We start from the raw sequence: 20004 nt of genomic DNA on the forward strand, positions 1-20004 counted from the left end.
TTCTGGGAATAAGTAGCAGCATTGCACACAGGCTAAGAGGACAGAGACAGTTTGATTTTTCAGATAACCACAGGTTGATACTATGTAAAATAAATGATGGTCAACAATATTGAAGAAGAAACTAAAAAACAGGTATTTATTGCATTAGGCCCAATCTCTAACGTTAACATTCAATTACAATGGATTTCTCTTCACCACAATGAAACACAGCAAAATCACATGTCATATAGGAGCTGTTATGAGAACTTTGGGAGATTCAGAAAGAAAGGCCCATGGGATAGGAGTTCTTAAAGAAGACTTAAAGTTTATTGACATGACTATCACCCACTCATTCTACTACTATTTACTGCTACTAAACATGTGTAAACTATTTTTTGCTTGTCAGGGTTCAAAGATTAATGACATAGTTTCCTATTGCAAGAAATTTACAGAGATTTTTAGGATGTGAAAATGTAGGAAGTGCCTTAGGAAAGGCACAGCATGCACTGATTTCGGAGTAGGAGTCATAATTCTGAAATAAGAGATCAGGTACAGCTTTATTTATGTAATAGCAAGTGATGTCTGACTGAAGCCTTGACAAGTGAATATAATGGTAATAGGTTAGGGCAAGAGTTGAAGCAAAAGCATAGAGGTGAGTAAACATAGACGTACCAGGGTTGCAGTAAGAGGTCTGACCCACATAAAAGAGGAGGGAAAATACAAGTGGGAAGTATGTTGTGAATGAGAATAGATGGCCTTGAATGCCAAGCAGAACATTTTCATTGGTTAGCAGTGGAGACTCGTTGTCAATCTTTTCTGAATAGAAAAATAACAAAGAGAATGTGTCATGAACCTTACTATGGCAACAGTGTAAGAGTTTAGACAAATGGTGCAAGAGCCCAAGAGACAAGTTATGAGGGTAACAGGGAAGTGTTACATGATGATAGGGGGAGTGATAATATATGTCACTAAAAGAAATCAGAGTAACAACTGGTTGTAAGTTGATAAGATGGGTACTGCCTACATGAAGCTGTATCCCATGTTTATGATAAGAGTTGGTTGAGCTATGGCACACAGATATGTCTGTGAATAGCTTCATTACATGTGTTGGCAACTATGAGCAAATTACATGAAACAACCAGATGATTAGTTGATCACCCAGTGGGAATATGTGAAAAAGAAAGAATTTTAAAAAGTAGGCCTTAAGGCAGCAAAACTTTCTCTGGACAGGTGTGTTCCAGGTTTGAATTGCAGGAGCACACTCAGGTACACAGGTCCTGGCATTCACAGACTGCATGCAGTATGTTTTGTAAGAAGATTGGCAAGGAATAGTACTGCTTTGCCAAAACTGTTTTTGGAAAATTGCTTAGATAAAGGGAACCCTTGGTAATTGAATGTTAACATTATCTGATTATTTAGATAAAGTTTGATGAACATGGAAGTGATAGTGAACGTGGAAGTCAGTCAATCAAAGGAAATTTTGGGGTCCTCTTCTGGGTTGACTGATGCAACTCTCTCAGTTTCTCAGACCCTTACTAGAGTATAACGAATCCCAGAATCTATTCCAGTGGCCTTTCCTGCCGTAGGAGTAGAAAGAAGTTAGTACAGTGTAAGGTGCCTTCCAATCTGGGCCTATAGAGGGACAAAGGGAAGGAAGTACCTTTACCAGCATTAGGTCCCCTGCGTTGAATAGAGGTGGCCCTAGTTCACAGGAATGGGCCTCTGACAGTTGTTTCAGTTCCTATTAGAAATGTGCCAAAGAAGTTATATGTTTATTGAATCAGAGGTTTCTCGGTCTAGCAAGAAATCATTGGTGAGAAAAGGCCATTCATACATCATTTCAAAGGGACTTAAATCTAGCTTTGAAGGGGTGTTTCTAAAATGTATTAGGGTTATGGGAAGAAAGGTAGTCTAGGGCAGATGAGTCTCCTGAGACAGTTTCCTGATGTGCCTTTTGATAATATCATTTGTCTTTCCTACCTTTCCTGAGGATTGTGGTCGCCAAGCACAATGAAGATGGTATTGTGTGCCTGGTGTCTTTGAGACTCCCTGGGTCACAGCCACCTCGAATGAGGGGCTACTATTGCTCTGGAGGTACGTGGGGAATCCAAAGTGAGGAGCTATCTCATTAATTAATACTTTTATCAACTCAGAGGCTTTCTCTGACCGACATGGAAAGAAATGCTTCTACCCAGTTAATGAAGGTATCTACCCATACTAGGAGGTACTGGATGCCTCTCGTCTTCGGCATATGGGTGAAATCCATTTGCCAGTTTCTTCCCAGATAACACCTTGTCCTTTGGGTTCTGGGGGAAAGAAGCCATCCATTGGGGGAATTATTTTTAAGGGAAATCTTGCAAGCATTAATGACATGTTGACTATAGCAGATTTTCACCTGAGAACCATCTCTAGGACAATTGAAGGGTTTTATCCTTACCAAAGTGGAAGTCCTGGTTAGCACCTTACACTGTACTAACTTCTTTCTACTCCTACGGCAGGAAAGGCCACTGGAATAGATTCTGGGATTCATTATACTCTAGTAAGGGTCTGAGAAACTGAGAGAGTTGCATCAGTTCAACCCAGAAGAGGATCCAAAGTTTCCTTTGATTGATTGACTTCCACGTTCACTATTAATTATCACTTCCATGTTCATCAAAACTTTAAATAATTAGATAATGTTAACATTCAATTACCAAGGGTTCCCTTTATCTAAGTAATTTTCCAAAATCAGTTTTGGCAAAACAGTACTACTCCTTGCCAATCTTCTTACAAAACATACTGCATGCAGTCTGTGAATGTCAGGACCTGTGTACCTGAGTGTGAAGGATTTTAAGAAATTTCCATTGGCTGGTAGCTGAAGCTTGCCATCCTCCAATTGCAGCCATCCTGAGGACTGAATGATGTATCCCCAAGAGATTCTATTTCTGGGAGAGAAATATTGAGGTTTTATTTCTCTTATGGAGCCCTCCCAGTTAGAAGGGCTTCAAGTGAATTAGAAATCTGGGGCCCTCTCACTGCTAATTTAGTTTCTTGATCTGCCAGCCTATTTCCCTTGGCTATTTCATCAGCCCCCTTTCAGTGGCCTTTACAATGTATTACTGCCACTTTCTGTGGGAAGAAAACCAAGGATGATAGTCTGTTAATTTCCTGATGGTATTTAATGGGAGACCCATTAGCTGTGAGGAAGTTCCTCTCTTTCCAGATAGTGGCATGGGTATGGAGGACTAGGAAAGCATACTTAGAATCAGTACAAATGTTAACTTATTTCCTTTTGCTTAACTTGATCCCTCTTGTTTGGGCCATTAGCTCAGCTAATTGAGTGCTTGTACTCAAGGAAGGAGATGTGCTCTCAACAATATCATCCAGCATAACTATTGTATACCCTGCTCTATGGATCCCTTGTTGTACAAAAGAACTTCCATCAGTAAGGAGAATCCAGTCTGGGTTCTCTAAGGGGTTTCCTTAAGGTCCTCTCTGGCCACATAGGTTTGTACTACTATCTGTTTGCGGTTATGTTCAAGCTCCCCAGCTTACTCTGGGAGGAAGGTGGCTGGATTTAGGGAGGGACACTTTCTTAATTGGACTGCAGATCCCTCTAATAGTGGAGCTTGATATCTGAGGAAGCAGCTATCCATTAGCCAGAGACTCCCCTTAGAAGACAGCAGTCCTGCCACATTATGTGGGATATAAACACTTAAGTTATTCTCCATGATTAACTTAGTAGCCTCTGGTACCAGTAAGGCTACCACTGCAACTGCCCAGAGGCAGGCCAGCCATCCTTTAGCTACTAAATCAAGCTCCTTTCTTAGCCTACGGGCTGCTAAGTTGGACCTCAGGCCTGGATTAGAACTCTCAGGGTCGTTCCCTTTCTTTCTGACACATAAAGATTAAATGTCTTCCCTATGGAAAGACTAAGGGCTGGTGCCTCAAGCAAGGCTTGTATTAATTGGTCAAAGCCCTTTTAAGCCTCTGGTTCCCAAGATAGGGAATGAGTTTTAGATGCCTGAGTCTCCTTTATTAGGTGATATAAGGGATGGGTCATATCACTGTACCCAGGTATCCATAGTCTGCAGAATCCTGTAATGCCCAAGAATTCCCTCAGTTGCTTAAGGGTTTGGGGGTGGGTAAAGGAGGAGATGGGCTTAATCCTTTTTTTGTCCAATGCTCTGGTCCCCTCTGACAAGACCAGACCTAGGTACTTCACTGAAGTCTGACAGAGCTGAACTTTAGATTTTGAAACTCTGTGTCCTCTGTTAGCTAGAAAGTTAAGAAGAGCCTTACTGACCTCCTGAGAGAGTTCCTCAGTTGGGGCACAGAGGAGAATATCATCTACTTATTGTGAAACTTTAACCTGAGGATAAAGGAACTCAGAGAGGTCTTTGGACAATGCCTGGCCAAACAGGTGGAGGCTGTCTCAGAGTGCCTGCGGTAACACTGTCCAGGTTAGCTGGGTGGTCTGGTTGGAGGGATCCTCAAATGCAAATACTTGGAGTCAGCGTGTAATGGTATGCAGAAAAAGGCATCCTTTATGTCCAGGACTGTGAACCATTTAGTTCCCTCAGGAATCTGAGTTATCAGGGTATACAGATTGGGAACCACTGGGTGAATTGGATCCACAGCCTCATTAACAAGGCAGAAGTTCTGGACCAGACTCCATTCCCTGTTGGGTTTTTGTACCCCCAATATCAGGGTATTACAAGGGCTATTGTGGGATTTGAGGAGGCCCTGCATCTTCAAGTTATCAATGATGGTTTCAAGCCCTTTCCTAACTTCTGGTTTCGGGGGATATTGCCTCTGGTGGAAAGGAGGTGGGACCCTTAAGGTGGATCTGGACCAGTATGGTGGTTATAGCTTGGCCAATTTTACCTTAAATTGCCCAAACTTCTGGGTTAATATCTGTCTCCACTAGGGAGAGACAAATAGTTTGTCCTGGGGCCATCAAGATGTGGTCCCCATATGGGCCAGAATATCCCTGGTCAACAGAGGAGCTGGGCTTTCAGGCATGATTAGAAAGCCATGGGTGAAAAAGAGGTTTCCCCATCTACAGCCAAGGCGTTTGGGAAAAATATCAGGTTAACAACTTCCCTGAGACATGCCTCATGGTTGTGCTAAGAGAGGATGGGGGACCCTGGTTGAAGAAGGAGAACTGAAAGATCCACTCTGGTGTCCAGGATGAGGCCCACCTTCCTCTCTTCAATTACCAGAATCACCTGGGGGCTCCTGTATGGTAATGGTCATCTAGACCATTGGAGCCAGGGAGAGGAGTCCTGGAACCTGTTGGTATTGCTGGACCATTTGTAAGACTGGCTCTGGATCTGGTGACCTGCATCTCCAGGGACAGTCAGCCCTTCAGTTGTCCCCATTACAGATTGGACAGGGTCAAGGTGGCTCCCTCATGCTGTCAGTACAGTCTTTCCTAAAATGCCATGGCTTGCCACATTTGTAGCAGTTGGTAGGTACATTCCAGGAATTCTGGAGCTTGTGGGCATGAAAGGAGGCCATTAAAGCCTCTGCCTTTTTCTTGTGTCTCCTCTCTCTCCTGGGCCTTCTCCCTATCTCTATTGTAAAAGTCCTCGGTTGCCACTTTCAGGAGGTTCTGTAGAGCACTGTCTTGTCCCATGACCTGCTTCTGCAGCTTCCTCCTGATATCAGGGCCTCCCTGAGTATAATTAATTGTCCCTTGACTGAATCAGGAGATAGAGACATGTGACTTACCAAGGCCCCCCTTAGCCTTTCCAGGAAGGCAGTGGGATTCCCATCAAATTCCTGGTTTATCATGGTTAGTTTGGAGTAGTTGAGAGGCCTAGATCTAGTCCTACATAAGCCCTTCAGTAGGCACACCTGAAAGTATTTTCCCTTCCATTCTCCCATTTCATTATTGGGACCCCATTTAGGGTCATCCAATGGTACTGCTTCTCTTCCAATTGGATAAGGCTCATCTCCTTCCCTGATACTGTATGAGATACAAAGCTCATCCCCAAATCTTTCTGTCCCTTGCAGAACATCCTGCTTCTCGGTGTTAATCAGGGTTTGATTCAAAAGTGACATAACATCTTCCCAGGAGAGTTCAAACACTTGGTTTAAGTTCTGGAAAGCCTCTATATACCTGTCAAGGTCATCTGAAAATTTGTCAAGATTCTGCTTAATTTGCCTTAAGTCCTGTAGAGAGAAGGGGACCTGGACGTTACTGGACCATATTCACTAGGCATCTGTCATTGGGGCAGGAGTGAGACTGGGGCATGTCTAGAGTGGGGATTTCTAGGAGGGGGCAAGCTAGAGGAGAAACTCCTCCGGGGTGGATCCAGAGGAGCAGGTCTGGAGGGAGCTTGTTCTCCTGCTGGAGATGCCTCTGGGCTTTGTTTCTTTAGTTTTCTGGGATTGTCCCTTGCAGCCTTGCCTGAGCTGGCCAACAGGAGGGTTGGATCAATCCTACAATGTTGGCAAAGATCTACATTACCCTGCAAGGTAAAGAAAGCCTGCACATATGGGGCCTTGGACAATCTGCCCTCATGTTTAAAGAAAAGATCCAGCTGCAGGATGGTGTTGAAATGAATGGTTCCTTCCTGAGGCCAAGCAAGTCCTTCCTGCAAATCATACTTTGGCCAGACCTTTGTGTAAAGGGCTATGAGACATCCTTTCTCCAGAGTCTGAGGGCCAAAGCCGTCCTAGTTGTTTAGGATACACTCCGGAGGAATGTAGACTGAAGATGGCTGGTTACCCGTCTGAAAGAGAGGGAACTAGGCATCCCTTAGTTCCTTTCTCTCTTTGGGTGAAAATCTGGGGTGTGTGAGGGAGAAAAAAAAGGGTGTCCCCTTTTTCCTTCCATCTTTTTATCCCTGAGTCCCAGCGACATAGACAGATGCCACCCATGGGTGCCAATAGGATCTGCAACCACGAAGCATGAAGCCTAGAAGGCAGATTATTCTCACTTACTTATGCTTTCTATTGTCCCTACTGTCAATAAGCTATGAGTTCCCTAGACTTCATTTATTCCATGGATACTAACATGACCTCTATCCATGAAATGAGGGCTTAAGCAGCAGAAATTAGTCCTGCCCACCTATGCTGTGTCCCTTTTCTTCCATGGTCATCTGCCTCTGGATCCCTCAGATCTAGTTTTCCTTTCTTCTTATGATTTTTATCCTTTGAGATGGAGTCTCGCTCTGTTGCCAGGCTGGAGAGCAGTGGTGTGATCTCAGCTCACAGCAACCTCCACCTCCTGGGTTCAAGCAATTCTCATGCCCCAGCCTTCTGAGTAGCTGGGATTACAGGCATGCATCTCCACACCCAGCTAATTTTTGTATTTTTAGTAGAGACGGGGTTTCACCATGTTAGCCAGGATGGTCTCGAGCTCCTGACCTCGTGATCCACCCTCCTTGGCCTCCAAAGTGCTGGGATTATGGGTGTCAGCCACTATACCCAGCCTCTAGTTTTCCTTTCTAGGGCTTCAACCCAAAGCTTGGAATTGAGTTTGGAACAAAAAGATCTCTCAAGGGTGCATGGATTCATTTAAATTAAATCTCAGATGGTCCTCGCCAAATTTGCTGCCAGCAACTGTGGGGGTCCCTCCTCTGTTGCTTCTCTATCATAAGCAGAGTGCTAAGGTAGGAAAGAAAAGCCTCTCACATAGAAAAAAATCGCTGTATTTGCAGGGCTATGTAAACTCCTGACATGGTGGAGAAAAGACAAGAAAAAAAAAAACAAAAACAGCTTAAGTCTAGGGGGTTTGGGGTAAGTTGTTGGAGAGAACAAAACATCTTCCTCTATGCACATGGGTTCCTTCAACAGGAGAAGGACTCTTAATCATTGTAACGTCCTTGCCTCTAAGAACAAATGGAAATTGTTTTACTCTGTACTGCATATCTGATGGTGTGGCCAAATGCTCATTCTACTTAGTAATATTTCACAGTTTGGAGTAACATCCTTAACATTATAAAAGAAGGGGTAGAAGCCATTTCAAACTATGAAAGAAGGAAGGAAAAATACTATAAAAATAGTCTGGGGGTCTGGGCTGATGCCCCAAGGGGTGGTTGGGGAGGGAGCCAAGTCTAGGGGCCTTCCAGCAACGCTGAGAAGTGGCCTCAGCCAGATGACCTCAGTTGTGACAGGACACGATTCCAGTCCCACACGATGGCTAGACCTCCATGAAGTGAAACAAACCAACAACAACTTTCCTTTTACCCAAAAGAAAGAGATAACTGGCAGGGCTGCATCCTGTCCTCTGTAGCTGTGTCATTTGCCCTTAACTGGCCACTCAGAAGTTCGATGCTTCATCTGCCTTCAGAAGAAAGTCTGAGGACAAGAAGTCTTGGAAAAAAAGAAAGATGAAGAGTCAGACCTGCATTTACTCACCCTCCTGAGGTGAGAATCCCTGGCAAGCCCCCAGATGATGCAGGATTTTTCTTGGCCTCTTTTGTCGAACTCCCAGCAGGGGTGACTGTTTACTCGGCCCACCACGCTGAACCCGTTGCATGATGTAGCATGTAGGCATGCAAGCCTGGGTCATGGCCAGCTGCTCTGGGTGCCTGCAGGAGCAAGCTCCATGCGGGGCATACAGCCAGGCCAGGCGTGAGCAAGCGAGTGTGGGATCTGGCTGGCTGCTCTGGGTGCTGGTGGGAGTAAGCTCCATGCGGTGCCCACAGCAGCACCCAGGTGAGGGTGCCTGTGACCCCGAAACCCCAAAGGAAGTTTCACAGTGCTCTCTTAGGTCCACCATCCATAGATAGCTGTGTGTTAACAGCTCAGTTGGCCCCTTACCTTGTTGCATGGGGGCTGCCTGCTGCCAGTGAGTGCAAAAGGCCAGTGCGACAGTCTTTTTGGGTCTCAAGCTCTTGTCCATCATCCAAGAATAATGAGGTTCCATAGACACTTGAAGGATGGTGAAGGCAGAGAATTGTATTGAGTGGTAGAAATATCTCTCAGTGGAGTGGGGAGCTGGAGAGGGCACAGGAAGGGCAGGTAGGCTTCCCTGAGGTCAGGTCGTCTTCTCCCCAAAGTCAGGCCATCCCTTCCCTGAAGTCAAGCCATCTCCCCTCTCCGAAGTCCAGCCATCTCTCTCCTCTCTACCGACTGAGTCTGAGGTCTTATAGGCACAGGATTGGGACAGGGTGGTAGGTAGTTTCGGAAAAGGCAGCATTCGATTGGTAAAAAGACATTATTCAGGAAAAAACAATTGGGAGAGAGTGGACAAATAGGAACAGAAGTTCTCATTTTGGGCCGCATGTTTCAGGCTACTTTGGTTTGAAGGTGGAGTTTCACTGAGGATCGCCCCTGCCTCCTTAGAATTTTTCCGCCTCCTGCTGCTATCAGTTTTATCCAGAGAATGTAATCTCTTCATAGGAAGAAAGAGCTACTGTCATTCTCCCACATTAGATTGAACCATAAGAAAACTACTGTTGTGGGAAACAAAAATAGTAATTTATCAGAATGGTTCAACCTCTGCATCCCTAGTAAGAGTGACAGAAGGAATGTTGAGTAAAAATCAAAGGAACCCAAGTTCTGGTTCTGATTTACCCATTAGCTAGATGTATGATTATTATCACTCAGTTCGATGTCAAAGCTTGGAACAAATCAAGAATCACAGAATTATAGAGCCAAGAGAGACCAAAGATGGAATTTTTTTTATCAGAATAGGCAGCTATTATTAATGAAAGTATTATCACTCCTTCAATAATATCAGTTATTTGGACTGTAGATTGTACTGGTGAAGGACATAGACTCTAAGGCCGGATTGTGTTGGTTTAGATCCTGGCTCTATCACTTACTATCAAATCGGGAGATAACCTTTGTGCTTCACAGCTCCTTAATCTGCAATATGAAGATAATAAAAGCACCACTTTATTGGATTGTTGTGAGAATTTAAAGGGTAAATATTAAAATATATAAAATTTTAAAATTTAGATAACATTACTACATCATAAGTACTATATCTGTACTTATTATTATTGCTATTGTAAGGAAGTTCTTTGCTAGAAGAGTCCTGCTACCTTCACTTTTCATTTAATCTCAATCGACTAGTGCTAAACTGTCAATGGTCAACTTTGAGACTATGAACAAAATCCCTGGGGATGGGAATCAATAATGACGGTAGCTAATTGTGATGCTTGAAAATGGGGAATCTTAATTGAAATAAATCACTGGTATCAAGGAATGAGATAAATGCCCAACTGAAGAAGTTTAAAATGGAAAATAACAAGGGCTAAATTACACTTTAAAATTTTTGATCGAATCATCAGCCAGTAGAGAACGGGGTGTTTTATTACAGAAAAGTAACCAAGCAACTATTGTACAGAAAGCTGCCATGTTTCTGGGGCTCCTGATGGAGTGGAAAGCTCTTAGGTAACATTAAGACCAATTAACAACTGTATATACTCAGTAGTCACTTTAGCCAAGGGGAAGTGAAAAGAAACTATTGAAATCTGAGAATATGGGAATAAAGGGAGAAATCAACTTCAAGGTCAGCCATTAGTAAAAAAAAAAAAAAAAAAAAATCAGTTTTGCTTTTCAGTCTTTTGCCTTTTTATTTGTTGTCTGCCATGTATCTCCACCCTTACTTCAAAGGGTAACTTTCAGCTCTCCCAGCCACAAATGCTCTCCAGATTGCTGCAAAATAGAAAATGCTCATGACTCTTGGTATTTAGCAGACAATGAGAGATACCTTTACATATAGGCTCTCTTTCTACAAAAGAAGTTTCATAAAAAAAGCTTTGAGCAGAATATATAAAAAATGAACCAATGAACTTTATTCTAAATTTTGAAGATTAACATTTGCTTTCTCAAATAACTCTTGTCATTTGGTTTGCTGCCGCTGATGGTAGCATTGAGGCCAACAATCAATAAGTTCATTAGGATTTACAAGCATCTTTGATTAATACTCCTTGTCTAATTCCCTGAGAAATGTGCTATATCTTGTAGCTTAATGAAGACAAGGCTGAGTTATTTAGGTGTTTGTTAGTGAGCCTTATTTGCATATAATTAGCTAGATTCTCTGTTTATAGCAAGCAGTAAAAACTTTGTATCAATAGATCCGTTTCCACCAAGTTCTATGTGGTTAACCAAATGCTTTTGTTTCACTAGAAACTCTTTGATTGAAAGGATGAAAGTTTTTATCGATTAAAAAACACACACCTATAGAAAAATGGATTGGAGTCTTTATTTATTCAGAGCAATTTTCATATTTCTTTTTAATAAAATTAATAAACATTTTTAGAGAAATTTTAGATTCACCGCAAAATTCGGAGGATAGTACAGAAAGTTCCCATATTCTCCATGCTCCTGATAGACACAGTTTCTCCCATCATCAGTATTCCACATCAGAGTAGTACGTTCCTTACAATCTCTGAACCTACATTGACACTTCATTATAACCCCCAGTCAACAGTTGACATTAGAGTTTACATTGGTGGTTTATATTCTATGGGTTTTGACAAAAATATAATTGCATATATCTCTCATTATAGTATCATACATACTAGTTTAGTTGCCATAAAATTCCTCTGTGCTCTGTCTATTCATTCCTCCCTCTCCACCTATCCCTGGCAACCATAAATCTTTTTGCCTTGTCCAGGATGTTATATAGTTAGCACTGTGCAACATGTGGTAGCTTTTATGGATGGGCGTTGTTCATTTAGAAATATTTAATTCTCTTCCATGCCTTTTCATGACCTAATAGCTGATTTCTTTTTAGCATTAAGTACTATTTCATTTTCAGGATGTGCCACAGTTTATGCCCTCATCTACTGAAGGATAGCTTCCTTGTTTCCAAGGTTTGTCAATTATGAATAAAACTGCTATTTACAGATAAATATCTGTAAAGGTTTCAATTCATCGGGTAAATATCAAGGAGCAAGATTTCTGGATCATATAGTAAGAGTTTAGTTTTGTAAGAAACTGCCAAATTGTCTTTCAAAGTGTTTGTACCATTCTGCATTCCCAACAGCAGTGAATGAGATTTCCTGTGGTGTCACATTCTCATCAGCATTTGGTGATATCAGAATTTCGGATTTTGGCCATTCTAATAGGTATGTAATGCTATCTCTATTTGAATGTGCAACTCCCTAATGACATACGATGTTGAACATCTTTTCATATTCTTACTTCATATCTGTATGTCTTCTTTGGAGGTTTCCAGATCATTTTTCTATTTTTAAATTAGGTGGCTCATTGTCTTGCTGTTAGTTGTTAAAAATTCTTTGCATATTTTGGATAACAGTCCTTTATCAGATAGGTCTTTTGAAAATACTTTCTCCAAGAGACTGTGACTTGTCTTTTTTGCTTGTCATTGTTTTGCACAAGGCAGAAAATTTTAATTTTAATGAAGTCCACCTTATCAGTTATTTCTTTCAGTGATTATATTCACCTTTGGTGTTGTATCTACAAAGTCATCACCAAAACCAAGGTCACCTAGGTTTCTCCTGTTATTGTTCAAGAGTTTTAGAGGTTTGCATCTTACATTTAGATCTGTGATCCATTTTGAGTTAATGTTTGTCAAGGGTGTAAAGTATGTGTCTAGATTCTTTGGTTTGCAAGTGTGTGTCCAGTAGTTCTGGTACCATTCGTTGAAATAATTATCTTTGTTTCATTGTATTGTACCTTGTCAAAGATCACTTGGTTATATTTATATTAATTTCTGGTCTCTCTATTCTGTTCCATTGATCTCCTTGTCTTTTCTTTTTGCCAGTACCACACTCCCATCATTAGTAGCTTTGTAGTAACTCTTAAAAAGTCAGGGAGTGTCAGTACTCTGTTCTTTTTCTTCCATATTGAGTTGACTATTCTAGGTAGGTCTATTGCCTGTTCACATAAATTTTGGAATCAGCTTATCAATAACCACAAAATAACTTGCTGAGACTTTGATTGGCATTGCATTTAATATATTGATCAAGCTGAAAAATACTGTAATCTTGCCAGTAGTGAATCATGAAATCTCTATTCATTTACTTAGTTCTTATTTGATATCTTTAATCAGAGTTTTGTAGATTCCCTCATATAGATCTTGTACTTTTTGAATATTTATACTCAAGTATTTCATTTTTGAGGGTGCTAATGTAAATAATAATGAGTTTTTAATTTCAAATTCTGTTTGTTCATTGCTTGTATATAGGAAAATAATTACCTTTTATATATTAATCTTGTGTCTTGAAATCTTGTTATATTCACTTGTTAGTTCCAGAAGTTTTAATTATTTCAGATTTTCCATATAATCATGTCATACATAAACAAAAAGTTTTATTCCTTCCCAATTTTTATACATTTTATTTCCTTTTCTTTTCTTATTGCATTATCTAGGAATTTCAGTACAATGTTGAAAAGCAATAGTGAGAGCTGACATTCTTGCCTTGTTCCTGATGTTAGCAGAAAATCTTCAGTTTCTCATCATTAAGAATTGTGTTAGCTGTACTTCTTTTTTTTTTTGGTACATGTATTTTATCAAGCTGAGGAAGTTTCCCTCTATTCCTAGTTTGCTGAAAGTTTTTATCATGAGTGGCTGTTGAATTTTGCCAAATGCTTTTTCTTCATCTATTGATATAATCATGTGATTTTCCTTCTTTGGCTTCTTGATGGGGTGGATTGCATTAATTGATTTTCAAATGTTGAACCAGCCTTGTATATTTGGAATAAATCTCACTTGGTTATTGTGTCTGATTCTTTTTATTCATTATTGGATTCAATTTGTGAATTTTTGTAATGATTTTTGCATCTATGTTTGTGAGAGATATTAATCTGTGGTTTTCCTTTCTTGCAATGTCTTTATATGGTTTTAGTATTAGGATAAGGCTGGCCTGAGATAATAAATTAGGAAGTAGTCCCTCAACTTCTATCTTCTGGGCAGAATTCCTCAGTGAAACTGTCTGGGTTTAATGCTTCTCTTTTTTTGGAAGGTTATGAATTATTGGTCAAATTTCTTAATAGATATAGTCCTATTAAATTGTTTTTTTTCATATGTGATTTTTCGCAGATTGTGTCTTTCAAGGAATTGGTCCATTTCAACTAAGTTATCTAATTAGTGAACATAGGGTTATTTGTAATATTTCTTTATTATCATTTTAATTTCCATGGGATCTTTAGTGGTGTTCCCTCTTTCACTTGAGATTATTAGTAATTCTGTTAATTTTTTTCTTAGTCTGGCTGAAGGCTTATCAATTTAATTAGTCTTTTCAAAGAACCAGCTTTTGGTTTTGTCAATTTTCCATATGAATTTCTGTTTTCAATGTTACTGATTTCTGCTTTAATGTTTATTATATTTTGCTTCTGATTACGTTGGATTTAATTTGCTCCTCTTTTTCTAGTTTCTTTAGGTAGAATCTTATATTATTGATTTTATATTTTTCTTCTTTACTAATATATGTATTTAATACTATAAATTTTTCTGTAAGCACTACATTTACTATATCCCACGTTTTAATAAGTTGTATTTTTATTTTCATTTAGTTCAGTATATTTTTTAAATTTTTCTTGAGCTTTCTTCTTTGACCTATGTGTTATTTAGAAGCTTGCTGTTTAATCTTCAAATATTTTGGAATTTTCCAGCTATATTTATGTTATTGATTTCTAGTTTAATTATCTAAGAGATGCTGTATGATTTCTATTATTTTAAATTTGATGAGGTGTACTTTATGGCCTAGAATGTGATCTATCTTGATGAATGTTCAATGTGAGTTTGAGAAGACTGTGTAATCTGCTATTGCTGGATGAAGTAGTGTATAGATGTCAACTGTATTCAGTGGATTGATGGTGCTGTTAATTTCAACTGTATCCTTACAAATTTTCTGTCTGATTAATCTATTTTCGATAGGGGGATGTTAAGGTCTCTAACTATAATAGTGGATCCATTTATCACTTCTTGTGATAATATTCTCTTTTTGCTTCACATGTTTTGATACTTTGTTGTTAGGCACGTCCACATAAGGAATGTTATGTCTCCTTGGATAGTTGACCCTTTATCATTATGTAATGCTCCACTTTTCCCTGGTAACTTCCCTTGTCTAAAAATAACAAAGGTACTCTTGCTTTCTTTGGAGTCATGTTAGCATGGCGTACCTTTATCCATCCCTTTATTTTATTCTATTTGCATCTTTGTATTTGTAAACAATATATAATCAAGTCATCTTTTTATATACTTCGATAATCTTTGTCTTTTGATTTGTGTATTTAGACTATTGAAGTTTAAGATGTTTATTGATATAGGTGGATTAATGTTGACCATATTTGTTACTGTTTTCTATTTGCCACTGTCATTCATTTTTCCTATTTTTATCTTCATACTTTTTTATTGCCTCTTGTGATTTTAACTAAGCATTGTATATGTTTCTATATTCTCTCTTTTCTTAGCATATCAATTATACTTTTTAAAAACCATTTTAGTGCTTGCCCTGGAGTTTTCAATATATCAGGTTAGGGCAAACGTAATTGTGTTTTTTTGCCATTAAAAGTAATGGCACCCACCTGATACATTTACAACCAATCCAAGTCCACTTTTGAACAGAACTATCCTGTTTCATCAGTAGTATTTTATCATAATAAAATAGTTCTCATTCTTTCCTCTCATGCCTGTGTCATTGCTGTCATTTATTTCACTTACCTATAAGCATGTAAATATATATTTGAAATATATGTAAACTGAAACACATTGTTGCTATTGGTATTTGAACGAACTGTTAACTGTTAGATCAACAAACAGTAATAAAAATAAAAGTTTTTATTTTACCTTCACTTATTCATTTTCCTACGCTCTTCTTTTCTTTGAGCTCTGGTAGAATAGTTTCTCTTGAGGGCAGGCTTTGTTAAGAACAGAAAATTGTGATATATTCCAAAACGGTTACTTTCCCCCTCCTCCTGCCTGAAACACTGGAGGATTTTTCTCTGATACTCACTGTGAGAATCTGGTTGATCTTCTGCAGGTAGATCTCACAATATTCTGGAGTGTCCCTATGACTTTGTTCTCCATGAAGTTTTTAAATCTTAGAGATGTCTGTGCTGAACTTTCAGCAATTCATCAATTACAGTTCAGGTTTTTCTGTTCCAGTCCTGGTTCCCATAGAGATTTCTGCAAACAGATTTCTAGTCGAAAGGTTGTGGTTCTCTGTATTCACCTGTCTGTCTCTAATTTGGGGGCAGTGGTTTGCCCTGTTATCTCATTTCTCTGATGAATCCAAGAAGAATTGATTTTTCACTTTGGTCAGTTTTTACTTGAAAGGGCAGACCCTTAAGCTTCTTATGTGCCAGCCTGTAAGCCTATTTCTACGTTTTGATGTCATTTTTCTTTTTGAGGGAAGAAGAATGAACAACTATAAAAGCAAACATTAGGAAATAATAAAGTTCAGTATATGCAAATAATTCCAGGCCTTATTAGGCTACAAATGGTAAAAATTGACCTGGTTTTGTCTTTTGATTGCTTGTCATTTAATGTTCAGGTGAAGTAAGTTATTTAACCAGAGAATTACACCTACATACCTGTCTGCATTATAAGGAAATGATGTATCTGAATTAGATTATAAGCTCCAAAAGGGCAAGAAATATGTATGTTGATTTTTAATACCTACTGATCCTTCAAATATTGAATGAATAAAGGAGTAAAAAAAAAAGTATATATGCATTGCAATTTGTAAAGTATTAATATAAGGCAGGTATTTTCAAATATTTCTACCAAAGTATGCAGAGAGAAAATGCAAATTCTAGGACTATGGGGCCTATAACCAAGAATTGGATCCTTTCTTGGAGCACACAATTTTTAAAATCCCAAATGCTGTCTCAAAAATAAGTTTAAATATTGCATAATCAATCTAACTTTGTCCTACTATAATATCAAGTTTTACAATTCCTGAGTAAATTGAGTACTCCCAAAAGGTGTGCTCCATTTTTTCTGTGCCTCAAGGAATCTCTAGCCAGCTGGAAAGTAGCATAGAAGTCAACGTTTTCTCATTTGAAAAGCACAGAGTAAGGTATCATTGCTGTAAATTTATATCATCCAACTGAGATCAGATTACATACCATAGTATTCACTAAAAATGATGAATATTTATTACCCTGCCAAGCAAACCATGTCACATGGCTATTTTATCAAATAATATCATATGTAATCTAAAGAATTTACAAAATTTAGTAAAAGCTGTCTATAAAGTCGGCCTAAACTGAACAGTATTTCTTAACACTTTTTAGTTCTTAGATTCTTTTGTGAATGTGATGGAAGCTCTGAACTCTGTCCTAAGGAAAATGGATATATGCAGATATACTCAAATGTTTTATTCAATTTTTATGAATCCTTTATAAACCTAGAGAGCAGGCTGAGGAAAGTACCATGTGGATTATAAATTGGAATAATTGTAAAGGTAATACATCTTAGACATTTTAAAATGAAACTGTGATTTATGGTCTATACCTCCTTCCTCCCCTTCTTTGTTTTGAGAGGCAATATAGATGTTAGTGTCTAGATGTGTGTGTGAGGGGTAGTATTTTTCTTAATATAAGTGCATTTAAATTTACCAATGGTCAGAAAGGTTATGCAGTAAATATTTCCTCTGTCCCAGAGATTAGAGTCATTACCAGTTTCTTTGTAAGATAATTATGTATACATAAGCATATATTTCATATGCACACATGCTAAAAACACAAAAATGTTTACATATTTTGCAGACTGTTCTATGCTTTCCTTTTCCTCCCATATCACACTTAAATACGTTAAACTGTTTTTAATATTGCAGAGTATTTTATTTGTGTACTATTTATTTACCCCATCTCTTATTTTTTGATACGCATTTATGTTGTGTGTTTGTGGTCCTTTGCTACTGAAACAAATGAAACACTCAACATCCTAGTACACATGTCTTTATGCGCATAGGAGTCACTCTATTTTAAATACGCTGAAAAGCTGGGGCAGTCACGGAATGACTGGCACTTGGTCGCAGACTCACCGCATTCAGCACAGCATGTTCAATCATAGGAATGCTGTAGGGAAATTAATTCATTATATGCATGCCACCTAGGGGTACCAATCATCCTTTCTATTCTTGTTTCCACGTCTCTCATTGCAGCTTGGTTCTGTAAGGGAACGGAAATGAGGCTGAACCTTAATTATGTTTCACCATGTAGTTTGCCTGAATTATAGAAGAAAAGAAAAGCTTTCAAGGCTCTGTCTCACCCTGCCTGTGCGTCCTTCCCACAGACGCTGTCCAGAGTATTGTTTACTGACTGTAGTCTGTGCTGGCGTTTGTCAATGTCTGATGCTGAGAGTCTCTGTGGGTGCATTGGGGAATAAAGTGTGGCCTCTCTGGATTTCTGGTCCATGCATTTTCTTTATTTAATTTTAAATTGACAGATAACATGATAAGTTTTTGTCAATAATATGATGTTTTGAAGTGCATATATATTGTGGCATAGTTAAATCCAGCTAATTAATTCTTTACTTTCCATAGCTATCTTTTGTGTGTGTGCTGAGAGCAACATAATATCCATTCTCCTTACATTTTTTCAAGAATATAATGTATCCTCATTAACTATAGTCACCTTGCTGCAAAAAGGCCTCTCAGAATTTATTTCACCTGTCTAATTGTGATTATATATCCTTTGACCAACATCTGAAAAACCTGAGAAATTAAAATAACAGAAAGCATACCTGTTATGTTTCTCTAATTAATTGAGTCAAGGTGTTGTAGTTATACATCAAGGCCAAAAAGTTGATGCATGATAAGAGAGTGTTCCTGTTCCAGAAGGCAGTAAGCATCTAAGACACCGTCAAACCTAAGTCATTCAGTTATCTCAATATCGGTGCCTTTTTTTTTAATGACCATTTCACTCTATTACTCAGGCTGAAGTGCAGTGGCATGATAATAGCTCACTGTAACCTCAAACTCCAAGGCTCAAGCAATCCTCCTGTCTCAGCCTCTTGAGTAGCTGAGACTAGAGGTGATAGCCACCACTTCTGGCTATTTATTTGTTTGTTTATTGTAGAGTAAGGGTCTCACTATGTTGCCCAGGCTGTCTCCAACTCTTGACCTCAAGCTATCCTTCCACCTCGGCTTCCCAAAGTGCTGGGATTACAGGCATGAGCCACCGTGCCCAGCCTGTGCCTCTTTTTCACTCACGTTGGCTCTTCTGACAATTTTGTGTATGATAGGTAAATGCTAACTTTTGTGTGAGTTGAAATCTATTTTTTTTCTGGATATGCTGATTTCTTATTTTTATCTTATTCTATGGCAAGCTTCCCTAATTTGCACATTGGTACTGATTTACTTCTGGTGTTTGACCCATTGTTTAAAAATATGTCCCATTGGTGCTTCCAGACTGTGTGCTGTTTAGAAAACTTATGATTCACGGTATGTCTAAATGTGTCACTATGTCCAACTGGTCTGTCTTCCTTGGATGGGCTTTATTCTTGTTCTTTCATGGTGGCATATGAATTCATAGGTGATTGGGGTTGTCAGGACAAAAGTCAGAACTGGGAAACAAGAAGCAGAGTACAGAAAGGTCTCATGGGTATCAGAGGTCAGAGCAGAATACGAATCAGACAAAACAGATGCTGAATAGATTCATGACAGAGGATCAGGATTTAGTCTGACAACTTACAACAAGGAAGGCCCCAAAATCAAACACACAGGAGAGCTCACAGCCAGGCAAACTGACATGGACCAAGAGAGCTGTAAGTGCTGATGGGGAAGATAAAAGGGATGAGAATAAATAAGGAACCAAGGCCAATAGAAGAGCTTATAACTCATTCAACAAATACTTGTGAAGTGACCACTATGTGTTGGAGTCTCCTTTAGACATTAGAGCTACAATAAACAGTGGGGGATATAATAGCAAAACAAATCCCTATTCACATAGAGCTTATCTGAAGCAAAGTATCTCTTTATATAATTAAAGTGAAAGGAAGAATCAAATTCCCCTGGATGAGTAACCTGAGATTTGTATTTAGAAATAATGCATACTTGAGTTTTATAGAATAATCTTTTTCTTTCTTTCTTTCTTTCTTTCTTTCTTTCTTTCTTTCTTTCTTTCTTTCTTTCTTTCTTTCTTTCTTTCTTTCTTTCT

The sequence above is a fragment of the Colobus angolensis genome, unplaced genomic scaffold, assembly GCF_000951035.1.
Source record: "Colobus angolensis palliatus isolate OR3802 unplaced genomic scaffold, Cang.pa_1.0 Scaffold75, whole genome shotgun sequence".
NCBI classification, from domain to species: domain Eukaryota; kingdom Metazoa; phylum Chordata; class Mammalia; order Primates; family Cercopithecidae; genus Colobus; species Colobus angolensis.